This window comes from Echinops telfairi, unplaced genomic scaffold, assembly GCF_000313985.2.
Source record: "Echinops telfairi isolate 266 unplaced genomic scaffold, ASM31398v2 ScPeMD7_7469;HRSCAF=8507_0, whole genome shotgun sequence".
Taxonomy (NCBI): domain Eukaryota; kingdom Metazoa; phylum Chordata; class Mammalia; order Afrosoricida; family Tenrecidae; genus Echinops; species Echinops telfairi.
Window position 1 is genome coordinate 77,503,916 of NW_022111372.1, and position 15,537 is coordinate 77,519,452.

The 15,537-nt window shown below is 48.4% G+C and overlaps 1 protein-coding gene across 4 annotated transcripts in view; it reads right to left on the reverse strand.

Annotated features, from left to right (window-relative positions):
• Window positions 1–15,537, reverse strand: part of LARP1 (La ribonucleoprotein 1, translational regulator) — a 64,997-nt gene that overhangs the window by 26,575 nt on the left and 22,885 nt on the right. For 2 of the 4 annotated variants that reach the window (XM_045284643.1, XM_045284646.1), the window contains exon 1: window positions 849–908. The gene's annotated coding sequence lies outside the window, so the exon portion shown is untranslated. Of the gene's footprint in view, window positions 1–848; window positions 915–1,153; window positions 1,216–6,551; window positions 6,627–15,537 lie in introns of those variants that run through there. The other 2 variants (XM_045284645.1, XM_030888644.2) reach the window with 2 other exon arrangements.

Sequence of the window (15,537 nt, forward strand, 5' to 3'; positions counted from 1 at the left end):
AAAAAAAAAAAAAGAGTTAGTCTCAAAAACTTTTCCATCCTATAGAGTTGCTATGAGTCAGCCATCAACTTGATGGCAGTGAGGTTGGTTTGATTAGCCTCCCTGAGCTTCACAAAGAGCCCTGGTTGTGCAGCGGGTTAATGGTGAGCTGCTAACTGCAAGGTCAGCAGTTCAAATCCCCTAGATGCTCTGCTGGAGAAAGATTAGACCAGGTGCCCTCAAACTGCGACCCGCTGAGGACATTTATCTGGCCTGCCGAGTGTTTTTGCCCCGTTTTGTTTTTCCACTTCAAAATAAAATATGTGCACTGTGCAAAGGAATTTGTTCATAGTTTTTTTTTTTAAACTATAGTCCAGCCCTCCAACGGGTCTGAGGGACAGTGAACTGACCCCCTGTTTAAAAAGTTTGAGGACCCCTGGATTAGACTTTCCGTTCCCACAAAGATTTAAAGCCTCAGAAACCCAGGAGGGCAGTTCAACGGTGTGGTGTCCCTATGAGTTGGAACTGACTGTGAGTTTGTTTTTGGTGAAGCTTCACTAGCCTCACCTTCACATCAGGACTTAGAAAAGGACCTATCACAAGAGTCACTGTGGTGGTTAAACGATGAGATGACGACACGCCACCAGCTCAGGAAGACATGATGGAGCCAGGAAAGGACACACGCTCAACCACCGGTAACACCTTACCATCCACTTTCTGCAGAAACCAATGATCATAATTTTCAGCTATTTTAACACTGCTCCTACTATATCAACCACCCCTCCAAAAAGACTGGAAAGTTTGAAAAGGCCCCAAATGTACACATTTGTAGGTACAGTTCCATTCTGCCCATCCCGCCCCAGACTCACCTGCACACTCTTGTGAGCTATCTCTCCCGGTGTGGGCCAGTTGATTGCATCTCCAAAATCACCAACCTGTAGGGCACATTCTATGAGACTCCTAGGAGTGACCCTTGCCCAAGATCCAGCTCTACCAAGAAATCAGAGGCCAAATAAATCTGTCTACCAGAATCACCCACATGGGAGGCCTGGAAAGGACTTTTCTGCTATTCAGAGTGGGGTTTGAGTTATCTGGCAGCCTAAACACTAGTACAGGAATGATGCCACTACCTCCAAGGAGCGCCCCCTGCGGCCTGCCCCCCCTCCCCCCTTACCTTGCTGCCTTTGCGCTGTTTAGGAATTGCGGCTCTCACCACCTTGGCTGGAGCAGAAGGTTCTGTGGAAACAAGAAGGGAGGGGGTGGTTACGTGGAGCCCAGGAGGGGAGGGAAGAGGCCATCACTAGCTCCTCACTTTGCCCACCCTGCCTCCTGCAACACACAACTCTCAAAGGCAGATAAGGTGGAACAAGGAACTATACATGCTCTGCTCCATCACCAGCCACAACCACCCCATCCTTTCTAGGAGCCGGCAAAGTGAGGGCATGGACGCAGTGGGCAGCAAAAGCCCAGAAGTCCTGACTCTGGGGTGGAACAGCCTTTGCAGAGGGCAGATGGATGGCAAGCAGGCCCTCTCATTCAGTGCTTCTGAGCCATGACAGAGCCCATAGAACAATTCGGGGCTCAAGGCAATAAAGAAACCCTAAGTGGATCATCAAGAAGCTCAAGGACCTCCCTAAGCCAACAAGCCCCCAGGCCAGCCAACAGTTAAAAGGAAGGGCTGCGGCTATCGGCTATCGAGACCTGTAGCGTCTGGGGACTTAAAGGCTTGAAAGTAAAGAAGCGGCCACCTAGCCCAGAAGCAACAAAGCCCACATGGAAGCAGCACACCAACATGTGTGCTCATGAAGGACCAAAGGGACCAGGCTTCAAACACCAAAGGCGGGAAGAAAAATCATATCCTCGTCAATGAGGGTGGCGCGTGATGGGGACCCAATGCCCATCTCTAGACAACTGGACGTACCTTGCAGAGGGGTAGTGGGGAGATGAGTCACTTAGGGTTCAGTATAACAATAATGAAACCCACAACCTTCCTCTAGTTCTTAAACACTTCCTCCCCCCAACTACCAGGACCCCAATTCTGCCTTGCAGACCTGGCTAGACCAGATGATGCACAGCAGTACAGATGGGAATTGGAAAAAAAAAAAGGAAGGGCTGACTACATGCCTTCCAGGTTTCCAAAGAAAAGGTGGGCTTCCACTGAGACTTATCCTTGCCATTCTCGTCAGACAAATTCAGGGATATGTATACAAAGGTCCACTCAAGGTCTGTATGTAACTTCAAAACAATGAATGACCCACAGCAGAAAAATGTCCAAAAGTGGAGAACTGGCTAGATGAAAATGTGTCAGTGTTTTAAAAGATAGTAATTGCTACTGATATAAAAGGATGAACACAAATGAGAGTAAAATAAAATAGGGAGAGGCACATATCTGTGGGAAAGTTTCATTGTCATTTAATTCTCCCCCCCACCCCCCCAACTTTTACAAAGCTCCCTTGTGTTATAAATATTCTCCAGAGTGAAATCTTTTGCATATAGTAGTCTTCATTTTTTGTTTAAAATTTTCTAGTAGGTTCTGATGTTTAAACAATGAGAAGACTTAACGATTAAAACAAAAAACAAAAATTGAAAAGACTGACACTTCATGAAAAGAAAGTTTCTTTCTTGCCCCCCACCCCCTTTCAGGAAATGGGGTTCTAATAGGTGTAGTCCCCTTTATACCTACACTTGGTTTTCCCAGCGTGGTTCTCAAAACCATGGGGAGGGGGATGTTCCTGACCCCTTCTCTCCATCGGGAAAGATATATCCTGGGGCTCTGCTCACCCACCTTCCTCCAATCACCTTGCCTCCAGCACTGCGCAACCACTACCTGGACAAACCTCTGAGCAGAAAAGTTGCCCAGTTGGTCTCAAAAGGAATGCTCTAATCCTTGATCAGACCCATGTTCCCTTAATAAGTAGAGTGTCCTTAACTGATTCCTTAATTGCGAGGCCACCTCCTACCAAGGTAACTTAACTTCTTCAACACTGCCCCTCTACCCGACTCCCATGCCTTCCTAGAACTGAAGCTGTGGAACTCAGCTCATGGCGTCCTTACCCTTACAGCTGGTGGTTGGAGAAATTCGCCTTTGGTCCTTAGGCTACTCCGTCCCCACTTTCCTGTCAACCCTGGGCTGGCACAGATAAAACTATTTTAAAGATCCCCATGGCCAGAGTTAGGATCTTCATGACACTGGCCTAGTCTTTTTATTCACCAAGGTCGCAAAAAGGTGCAAGATAAAGTACTGAAAGGTCAGGCTCCACTAACCAATGCAAGAATCCTCTTTCTTGCTGTGATGACCTGTGCATAGAAAAAAAATTTTAATTTGTCCCATGTAGAGGCCCAAAAGTTTGTTTAAAAGCTCTATCTCAAGTCAGTCCCTAGCTCACCTGATCTTGTTCTGGCCCCATCTGGGCCTTGGGCTATCACTGCCCCAAGGAAAAACAATGTTCACAAGCAGCAGAAAATCCACAGGGGAAGAGAACGGATTTCTGCCTTTAAGCAAAATTCACAGGTCTATTAAAATCCTGCAGGGCCTCAGGGAAACCCAGGAAGCCTGGGAGGCTCGGATGAGCTGCTGTCAGGCTCTCTGAGGAGGCTGGAAACAAGACTAGGCCGGACTTCACTTGTATTACAATTGAGCCAAAAGAGGAAACGAAGCAATGCCAAGATCTGGTTTCTGGGCCTGCCTCCCAACAACCCACCCTCAACAGGCACTGCCACTATGTGAGTGCATGCGCAGACATAGACCGGCTCCTGCTGGACCTGTCAGCTCAAACTGCTAGCAAAGACACCAGTCCCCACTTCTAGAGCATCTCAAGCAAATCAAGGGGGACCCCTCTTCCTCCACCTCTGCATGCTGCGTAAAGCCCAGAGCTCGGGGTACACTAGGTATATGACCCCAGCTCCTGCTTGCCCCAAAGCATGTGAAGTTAGCTGCTGCCAAGTGGGTCTCAACACATGATGACCTCATGTATTACAAAACATGGAAACAAACACTTTGCCTGTGTGATCCACACATCTTTTAATGGCTTTTTGGAAGTAGGTCACCAGGCCTTTCTTCCTAGTCTGTCTTGGTCTGAAAGTTCAGCATCACAGCAACAGGCAGGCCTGTAGGGGATGACATATGGTGGCTGTGCATAAAGTACACAGATCAAAAATAAAACCTGGGTCTCCCCATGGAAGACAAGAATTCTAACACGAAACCACCAATGACCACACTGTAGGGTGACTCCAACAAAAGGACAAACGCAGATCTCGTCCAACCCGTCTATTTGCAGTTACAAAAATGAGGCCCAGAAAAGGGGAAGGGTTCCCCTAGTCCTGCCACCCTTCCCAGTGGTCCTTCTAGGCTCAGCAAAAACTCCAGGGCACATCAAGGACTGTTAGAGCACTTTGAGATGCAGGTAAAGATGTGGGAAAGAACACGAAAGAAAAAAACACCATCAGGAAAAATGCCAAGCCCAATTCACATCACAAAACGGAGGTGCCCCAGCCTGGCTCTTTCTTGGGGTCCCACTCCAGACACAGGAAGTAGCTAGGCCCATGCCTAGAGTTAAGAGGAAAGAAAACATGGGGGGAATTTACCATAATGCCCCCCTCCCCCAGGAGCTTTGGCCTGAGACCTCTGCTGTGCTAGAGAGGAAGAGTATGAAAATGAGGGAAAGTCTGCAGTTAGTTCCCTTGAGTTTAATTAGGAAAAGAGTCAGGGTTCCAGTCTCCCCAAACAAGGCATAAACCCGTGAACGCAGGGTACCAGACCAGATGAAAAGATACTAGAGGTGAAGGTTTTTAGAGGGCAGCACTTGTTGAGGTGTATTCACCAGGTTGTAACTAAAAATAAAAACTTGTTAAGAAGGCCAAAGAGATGGAACTGAGGGACTAGGCAGGTCAAAGGTGAGAGTTCTAGCCAAGGGCACGTGGTGGTTGGGAGTCTAGTTATTGGGCCTGGCTTCCTGTCAGCATGAGGTGAAGAAACCAAATCTTTACCTGGGGGCAAGTTTACCTCCTGGTCCTTGGTATCTGGAAAACCTGAACCTATCTCCACAGCAAAGAACTTGTTAGGCTCCCAAACACAACCCCCAAACTATCCCACTTCATTGCTATCAATTCTATTCACAGGATTCTAAAGGACAAGGCAGAGCTGCCCCCCGTGGGTTTCCAGGACTGTAATTCTTTAAAGGAGTAGAGTTTCTTCTTTCTCCTGCAAAGCTGCTGGTCTCCAAGGCTGACCTTACTTAGAGTTAACAGCCCAATTTGTAACCGACCACCCACCCCCAGGGCTCCTTTCTCTTAGGCTTAGGGGGTGCCATCTGTGGGCCATTAGGTCTCGGGGCAGACACTGCCTCCTCAGGGTAGAGAAATGTCTTCATTTCAATGCAGACATCAAACATTGGGTTATTTCTCCTACCCCCACCTCCTCTGGAGCATGTGCTCTCTGGGGACAGGGACAGGGACCACTCCAGTCATTTGTCTAAAGAATGTGAGTTCCTGAGGCTGTAACCTCACACCCCAACCAGTGGCAGAGAAACAAGTGTTCTTGAAGCTGCTGGCTCCACTGGAACCCAGGCCGCAGCACGGCCTTGACTCAAAGGTAACTGCCTAAAATTGGCTCTGAGCCCTGGTCCAGATTCCAACATTCATCGGTTGCATAACCTTGAGGACACCACCTACCACCCTCTCTGAGCCTCACCTTCCTCCACTCAAGAGGGACCCCATTCCTTCTTTTCCCTGGGCTACAGAGTTAGCAGTACTACGAGCGCACGAGAGATTAAGCACTCAGTAGATAGCCAAGTCAGGGGTAGTGATATTAGATCTGTATGGATGAGGGGAGAGGAGGCAAGATCATCAAAGAAAAATGCTAGCAGCAAGTTGTGGTGATTAAATACAACTGTAGATATTATAAAATCCATAATCTACATGGATTTTACTTAATCCTTAAAAACAGCACTGGGTTTTCTCTATAATTGGTAATGTTTTACAAATGAGAAAACCCTGGCATATCTGGTACAATCACAGCCAGCAAGCGGAACAAGGTTTGCAGCCAAACAGCCTGACTCTGTAATGCATGCTCCTAGCGGTAACAGAAGTGGGAGAGACCTAGTGGTCCCCAGGGACCACTTCAGTGTGGTGAAGAGGGAAAGCTCGGAGGGCAGAGCTTCAGGAGCACTGTATGGCTATCCCCACTGGAGAAAACCAAGACCCACTGCAGGAACTCAGGTCTAAGGTCACAATGCAGGGAGTGACACTCCAAGGATCAGACATCAGTGACTGGACAAATCTCTCTGCCCAGAGACAAGGAAACTGCCACCAAGCACCCATAGAGGCCCACAAGGAAAAGGGCTTTGTTTAAGCCCCACTCTTAGTTCCTCCACTACAGTCATGCCCTGGAGAAGTGCAGTGGTTGCTCAGACTCTAAGATAACATGGATTCTGCTCCCCCTTCCTGCTCCCGAGATGTGGGGAGGGCTGCCACCATCTGCCTGAGCTGCAGCCCAAGCCCCAGGATTATGGAAGGCAGCTGAACCATCCAAGGGGAGGGTGAGGCAGGAGGGAAATGAAGTCTGGGTTACCCACCTGTGCCCGTCCCTCTTGGCCAGCCTGGGGGTAGAGTCTGTGAAAAGGCTGGCACCTTCTCAGCTGTCACACAGCCTAGAGATGGGGTGGAGACACAAAGAAGAAGCTTGGAGACCGATGGGCCCTTCATCCCAGCCCCACTGGCCCTAGTGCACCCCTGAAGCAAGAACATTCTTCCACAAAGTAAAAACAACACCAGCCTATCTCTCCTCACCTTGTTCACCAGGTCACACCGCAGCACCCACCTCTCAGAGGCCTCTCTCTGCCCAGCCCTCCCACCCCTAATCCCCCAGACCTGCAGATGAAACACAGGAAGGGGCTGAAAGGCATTCTCAGGGGCTAGGAGGGGGAGGAGAGTGGGCAGAGAGAGAAAGAAGCAAACTTCAGAAGGTCAGATCATCTTGAGGCCCCGCTGAAAAAAGAACTGCCGGCCATGAGCAGGCCCAAAAGTGCAGAGTCTGCGTCCCCTTGGCAGGGGAGGAGGGGCAAAGGGCGGGCTGAGCTCTTGTCACATGATGCCGGTCAGCCCAGCTGGGTCAGCCCAGCCCCAGCAGTCTATCTTTAGCCCTTGGTGACCCAGGCATCTCGGTCCCCTACACTCCCTTGCCCACATATGGATCCTGCCCTAGGGTACTACCCCCACTGCTGGTACCAATCGTTGAAACCCTGCCAAAAAGATGATTGAATCACACCAGCACAGTGGAAAGCTATCAGACTGCTGCGCGTTCAGACCCACCAGCCCCACTCCAAGGGAGAAAGACTCGGTGATCCACAGCTCTCAGAACGAGGGCACAGGCCCACTCTGCCTCATAGGCACACAATGGATTTCACAACACCTAACTGAAACCCCCCAGCCTCCAGGTGTCCACTCCCGAATCCAGCCTATCTAAAGAGCATACTCAGTTCCGGTTAGCCAAGTCATTGTGATAATAACCACCTGTTAGTGAGTGCTGAGGAGGTGCCAGGTACTGGTGGTGATTTATATGTGTGTGAGAAACACTTAATGACTTTGAAAGCCACTTCATACTTTGTTTTTCAGAAATTAAAACTGGGGCAAAAGGCTTGTCCAAGGCCATGCAGTTCATGTCAAAGTGAAATGGCCACGATGAGCGTCTTATTCTTCAGGTCTGCACGTCAGTCATACTCAAGGGTGCTTTCCCTGGCTCAATCACTGCTACAAGGGGCTCCAGCACCCGGCAGTTGTGCGCATGGCTCAGGTCCAGGCAGTCTTTCACTCTTGTTGTGCACAGCGTTGGAACTGACCCGATGGCTCCAAACAACAATAATGTAAAGTGCTACCTATCCCTCAAGTCTGGAGCAGGTTCAAATCCAGTCTACAGGCTGTGTCTTCAGAGCACTTACCACTACCAGCAATTGTATGTGTCTTGCCCTTATTAGACTGTAATCAGTTACTGAGCCCTAACGATATCCCTGTTGTCAGGTCCTATGGAGCCGATTTTGATTAACCTTTATGGGACCACATCTTCAGCTCTCTCTCGCAGGCACTTGGTTAAGTCTGAATTATCAACTTTACCAATGTGCACCAGGGTCCCTATGATATCCCTAACAAGGTTCACCAAAGGGCTTTGTGGGCATTCACTTTTTGTGGCTATTCTAAAAGGTGTGGTGACTCCCAGATTACAGATGGGGAAAAACAGGCTCAGAGAGGGCCTCCAGGTCCCAAACGGCATTGTAAATAAGGAGCAGGCTGGTAGGTAGCCCTGGCAAGCTAGAAAGCACAGGTACCTGGGTAAGAGGACAGCACTCGTTCACTGGTTGTCAGGAGAGACCAGTCCCTGGAGGACAGCATGCTTGGTAAAAGAGGAAGGCCCTCAACAAGATGGACACAGTGGCCCCAACAACAGGCACAGGCACAAGTGTGAGGCAGGGCACAGTTGTGTACAGGGGTCGCTATGGGTCAGAAGTGGCACTTAACACTCCATTCAACAGCAGCTGGGGCTCAGTTCTGACTCAAGTTTTAAAGTACATAAATTTCTATGAAAAATGTCATTCGAAATACTGCTAACCAAATGGTCTTCAACCCATTTTTCAGCCTATGAGCTCCTGTTGTTCTCCTGGCCCTAAAGGACAGGGCCATTGTCTGGAACAGAGCTGGGTCCTCGATTTCCCAGGCAAATCCTCTCATGTAGTCGTGCGGCACAAGCACTGCTCTGCTGCACACGTCTGATTATCCTGACTCAGGAGGCTGCTGACTTGAAACCCGGTTTTCACATCCAAAAAAATCAGCAGCCACCTCCGCAGGCCACTTAAACCTAGGGCATTACCTCCAGGAAGAGGCTTCTAAATTCCCAAGTATTATGGGTCATCCCATAATGTAATGGTGGAGAGGCTTATCCTGGAGCCAGTCAGGGGCCCTCCATAGGAGCACCAAGGCCCACGAGGCAGCAGGCTGTGCCCCAAAGGTACCCGTGAGCTGTTAGTGAAGCTAAACATCCATATCCCGCCACCTCGTCCAGAGCATCCATCACACCCACAGATCAGAAAGCTAATCTCCCCCCTTAACACAATATGCTGTGTATACCTACACCCATTCTCAGGAGTGTGTCCATGTGTGGGGGCAGGGGGGAGGCACAGAGCGCCAGGGACCCAAAATTATTACAGAAACTGTTGTCCACCATCACTGATGGTGCTGATAAAATAGGGCACCTTAGAATTACCCTCAGCTTTTAAGAAAATGACTTCTCGGGTGGAGCTGGAGTAGATGTCATATAAAAATAGGGTGCTGGGTTGAAGTGGGTCTGTAGGTGGCCCCATTACCATGCCCAACTTTCCGCTTCACAGTATGCCAGGAAAAGTTAGGGGAGGCAGGCCCTGGAAGCCTCAGGTATTCTCAGGCTGTCACTGACCTGCCCCCTGCCCCCCCCTTGCCCTGCTGGCCAGGAATGTGAAAACTCTGTGAATTTGCTGGGGGGCGGGGGTGGGTGAGCTCAGAGATGGTGATGAGAGACCAGTTTCCCAAACGCAGACCAGCTAAGTCAGCCTTGTTTCCCAGAAGCCACAATGTGCTTCACTCAGTGCTGTGTGCGCCAGCCCTTTCAGGGCTGCGTGCAATGCCTCCACTGGGGAAGAAGAGAGGCCCAGGACTCCGTTGATGTTGGAAAGGGACATAATTCAGCCACCATATCCCTACCCTTTGGGATTCTTTTGTACTGCCCATTCCAGCAAAAATAGGGGGGTCTGACCCCAACACAAGAAGTCAGTGATGAAAGCACTTATTTGCTAACCCCAAATCCGACAGCTTGAACGCATCAATTACTCTGTAAAGATTTACAGCCTTGGAACTCTATGGAGCAGCTCTACCCTGTCTACAAGGGTAAGTTGGCTCATTACAGTTGGTTTGGATTTAACTCCTGTCCACCTACAATTTAATAGGCAGCTAGGTTGAGAGGCAGAGTAAAGCAGCAGTCAAGAGCACTGACTTCGGAGTCCATGCTTAGGTGTGCCAACAACAGCAGTCATCAATTAAGTAATTCACTCATGAGGCTGAGGCAGATGGGTCAAATCTGACCAGTCTCTCATGCAGCTTGTAACTTGATAGGCAGTAACTGGGCCACACATCAGTAAATGCCAAGCAACTAGGGTTGAGGCAGAAAGGTACCTTTGGGGAAAGCTCTGGGAGTCGGACTTAACCTCTCATTTTCCCAATCTATGAAAGGAATGCATGGTAGCTAGCTTAACAGGACCTGTTTGATGGCAGTCATTGTTTTTCTCATGGGCCAATCCTTGAATCTCCCTGGTGCTCAAATACAGAAATGAACAGAGTTGCCAGGTATGCAAATAAACATTCAGGATACACAGGCAAATTTTTAATAAGTACACATTCCCTGCAATATTTTGCAGGGAAATGGCAAACAATCACTCGCCATTTACTTGCAATTTAAATTTGAGTCAGTATCCTGGATTTCTATTTGATAAATCTGGCAATGATAAAAATGACCACTGACTTTCTCCTGTTCCAAACTGAAAGCAGGGGAGTGACTAGAGTTCTAGGCTAGGAGTGGGGAGACAAGTGGGTATCTGTCCCAGCTCGGCCTGTTTGCTGTGGGAGTTCTGGCAAGAGTTCATGTCTGGGTGTCTTCAAACTTACTTGGCCTACTGGTTTCCCCTGTTTATTTAAACACAGCACACTCTCCCTCCTTGTCTCCATCCCCTGCTCCTAATTTAAAACTTTCTTACTAATAGCCTGAGGAGCCCTGGTGGTGTCCTGTTACTAGCTGGGCTGTTAACTACAGGTAAGCAGTTCTAAACCAGCCCCTCCTTGTGAGAAAGATAAAGCTTTCTCAGAAATTCACAGGGGCAGTTCTACTCTGTCCTATAGGGTCAGTTGCTTTCAGATTCATTGAGTCAGCACCAACATGATGATAAAAATAAGTTTGGCTTGCTTACTTATTTATTTTTGTGCGGTAGCCAAAAATCCAGGATTAAGTATAGGTATCTGCTTTTGCAGCCCCCTGGATAGTTCCAGTGTCCCCCAAGAGGCTGTAACACCCATGCCCACTATAGGAAGCACTGGTTTTGAGGCAGAGAGGGGGTGGGGAGAATGCTGTCATCTGTTCATCTCAATAATCCTATTCCTATACTGGTTGATCACCCTAAACATAACTTTAAATGAACCCAGCTTTCGAGGGAAGTTATCTCAAATAACTGCTACGGAAAACTCTAGCCTAGGATTTTAGTATACAGAAGAATTACCAACTGAGGAGCTTGTCAGCGTTTAAGTTCCCTGGTTCCTCAGAAAGCTGAACTATCAAATGATCCAGCAATCCCAGTCCTGCATAGAAACTTTCGCTGAAGGGAAGACAGACACCTGTGCTACAATGCTCATTGTAGCACTTGCAACATCTAAACAGTGAAGCCAACAAAAATTTCTAATGACAGATGAAGGAATAAATAAAATATGGGAAAACACACAATGGAATCCAAGTGCATGCCATACACCATACTGAACGGCATGTCAGTCACAAAGAGGACAAGGAACACCATGTGATTTCACATATATGACATAAGCCAATATATAGTAACCAAAGATAATTATCAGTTACTACGGGGGGGAGGGGGGGGCACAGGCTTGCTTGGGGAGCAGAGCTTACATTAGTGGTTGCCGGGTGACTGGAAAAAGAGTGACAACAGCTGCCCTGCAAGCAACGCTAACAAAATGTATGCAGAGAAATGGCCGATGTCGCTTTCCCCAACATTGAAAAAAAGAATAGATTCCTGGGTCCTGCCCTCCTCCAGAGATTCTGCCTCTCAGTAATCTTTCCTAAATCAGCATCCTGAGCACATTTAGGAAGTAGGTTCTCTCTAAAAATGCTTTGTTTGTTTCCATTCACCCAATGTTTTTCAGCTGTCAAATTTGCCATTTTTAAATTTTTTAAAAACAAGGTTGCATTTCTTTGGGGTGTATTAAAATTGAAGTAACACTTGTGTGGTCTAAGTAGCACACATGGGCCTGGCTGGAGCGGGGAGAGGAGGGACAACAGGCTTGGCTACAATCTGCAGTGTTAATAAATTTCCTGAACAAAGTTGGTGCCAATTAATGTCTATGAACCAAGTTGCCAGTGAGACTGCTGATAAAGGACCCCTGGTCTCTGGGCCCTGGCAGGAGGCAGGCACACCTGAGGGCTCATCCCTAGAAGTCACAAGCTGAGTGGCTTGGGAGTTGAGAGGTCATCAGGGATATGCCTAAGCTGGGCTTCCACAGATCTGGAGAATGAAGGGAGTGGCGCCTGTTTCCTTATGGTCGTACAGCATCCACCTTCTCTTGGCCTAAATCCTGCCGTTTGCTGACCTGATATTCCACATTCAAGCAACAGTGTCTATCACTCACTATGCCATTTACCTCAATATGCCAGGTCTGCTGCTTTTTGTGCACTGTTTTATAACTCCGTTTTATAGAGGAGACTCCAAGAGGTTAAGTGGCTAGCCAAAGGTCACTCCGTGAGAAGCTAGGGGGGGCCCAAGGACCTGAAATTCTAAGGTAATCCAGGCCTCACTCAGCACTTCAGGAGACACGCACTGACTGGGTTCCTTGGTCCCAAAGGGCTCCACAGCTCACAACAGGAAACGCCAGAAGGAAGCGAGCCGACCAGTATGCAGAACTGATTTCTCTGACCTCCTCTATCAGGTTGGGATAATGTCACTCAGCACACGGGGAAAGCAGTTAAGAACAAAGCACTGTTTATTGCAAAGGCAATGCTCTGGGGCCACCTGTAACACGAAGGCCTGGGCTCTGGCCCAGTACACCAAGGTTCCCAGGGAAATTGATCCTCCTCCAGCAGGGCAAAAAGAATGAATGGAGAGAACTGCGGAACAAAGGGAAGGCTGACAGAAGTGGGGAGCCTGTATCGTGTAGAGACCCTGCTGTGTGGCACAAGGTAAGCACTAAGCAGACCACAAACCTCCCAGCCAGGTCCTTACCCTTGGTTATCAGTTCATGAGGTGCTTCTTCACCCCATCACTGCACCTGAGCCTCACCACAGCAATCAGAGGTGCGAAAGGTAGACACAGTTCATCCTATTTTACACAATGCAGAAATGAGGCACAGTGGGGCTTCCCGGCTTATTTCGAGAGAATCAAATTGGTATGTGGGATGCCAGCCCTGGGCTCCTGCCACTGTATCACAAAGTAACAAACTTAAATCGTTGATAACTATGCTATTCTGGGTACAATGGTAAACAAAACAGTCCTTATATCCTGAGAGCCCCCATCTATACAAGGGCTTTAATCTTAAACTCCACCATGTGACCCATTGGGATCCAGTCAGCAAACAGGCTCAGGAAAAGCCAGGGATCAACTAGAGCTATCTGCCATCGGCAGGGCAAGAGAAGGGACAAGAAACAGCTACAAACACAAATAGGATTCCAGACCAAAAATTACTTGTAAGAAATAATTTTTAAAAATCCAACAAGTATTTATTTCACCTGCGCTTGAAACCCCTAGGCAGTTCTACTCGGCATGCACAGGGCCTCCATGACTTGGAACATACTCTAAGGCAACCAAGGACCACTCCTGTGTGGATGTAGAAGTGCCTAAAACTGCCAAGGGTCTACCCCACGAAATTATTCAGTGATGGGACAAGTGGCCTGGGTGGTGCTGGGTTCAACACTCTCCTTCCAGGCATCACTTTTTCTAAACCGCTCCAGGTAAAACCGACAAATCCTAGGGATGGACTCGCCCATAAAAATGAGTGCAAAACCTAGGAAGAACAAGGCTCAACGTGCTCTGTGAGAAGAGCACTGGGGTGGGAGGGAGTCAGGAAAGCTGCATGCTCCCCTCCCGGCCAACCTCGGCCTGGTTCACCCTGCCTCACCACCTCCAGGGAAGTGCAGTGGTTAACGGTCCAGCTAAAGCCTAAGCTCTGCCACTTCTACCTGGGTGACCTTGGGTTTCTAAAATGGGAATAGTGGTCCTAATCTCATGAGATTGTGGAGATTAAATGAATGGATATTTTTAAAGTGCTTGGGAAAGTGCCTGGCACATAGCAAACACTCAAAACTTGTTAGTCATTATTTTGGAGGTCTGCAGGTACCTTAGCTATCTGATTAAGGTCACTGGCAAATATTTCCACTGCAAGCAGCAAAGCCTCCTGTTAAGACACCTTGTTCTGGCTGTTTGCTTAGTGCCCCCCACCCCCGCCCAGCGCCAATGCTTTAAAATGTGGCTCTGTTTCAAGAGCTCAGAAATATGGCCCTTTTCAGGAAGGCTGGAGCATTTCCGGGCAACACCTTCACCATCAGGGCACTGAGTGTGTCAATGGCAGCAGGGGAGAGGAGAGAATGAAAGGCATGTGTATGAAGAACCAGAAACGATAGCACCAGCACTGGATCTGCCATAGGGTTTGTACTGCCAGGCCTCGTCTTCATGCAGTCTCTTACAGCACACTATGCATCTGTCCTCTTAAAGACTAGGTTCCCAAACTTGGCCGGTCATTGGAATCACCTGGGGAGCTCATGAAACTACTTATCCTGCATTCCTCCTCCAAGAGATTGATTCATTGGGTGGTAAATGGTGTGCAGAGATCTGTAGTTTCGCCAGATGCCCAGGCGATTCCAACGATCACCCAATTTGGGAACTCAGCTTGGCCCTGCGTTCCCCTTGATGGCATTTGGGAGACTGACCAAGAGGCTGTCTCAGTTTCTGCCAAACAAGAGTCCACCAGATGGCTCCAAAGCCTCTTTCAAGTCCAGGGTCTCCAAAAAGCTGCATCCTCCCAGAGGCAATGGCAGGGCAGCACGTCAGGGGTAGAAAGGGGGTGAGTATAAGCATAAGCCCCTGTATCTCTCCACTTGTCGCCTGCCTTCTCCGAAATAAAATTGAAACTATTTAAAGGATATTTATTATTCAGTTAGTAGTGATTCCATTTGTTTGTAAAAACGTACTTAGTGCTCTTGAATAACTTCTGTGAGGGACCGGACTGGGCCTTCCATCTCAAAAGCCTGCAGACCCTTCCCTAGTCTGCTGATTTTCCCCACCCGACTTGTCAAGGTCAGCCCCACCTCTTTAATACTGAACACAACAGTGCCCAGCGTCAAGACTTGTCTCTTCCCGCTTATAGAATGTCTATCCAGCCCTTAGTTAAGACTCTTACTAGGCTAAGTGCTTCTCTTGCATTCTTATTTAATAGGAAAAAACTGCTTATCTTCTCTGTAACGGTCGGGATTTTTTTCCCCCTTTACTAGTTTCAAAACAGGAAAGGCACAACCATCCATCCTTGGGGGCGTTTGTAGGGACTGCAAGGTTTAAGTGTTCTGTAAAGTCTTGCTGTGCCAAAGGCAAGGTCAATCCTTTTAATCTAAGAATTTGATAAATTAGAGACACTCCGAGAAAAATCCAAGGATGGTGGGCCTAAGAATCCCTCGGCTTGGCAGGCTTTGGACAGCATTTTTGTCCCAGGGTAAGAGTCGCCAGGAGACTGAAAACTAAGACATTCCTTGGGTTATATGCTCCCTGGGACAAGACCCTTACC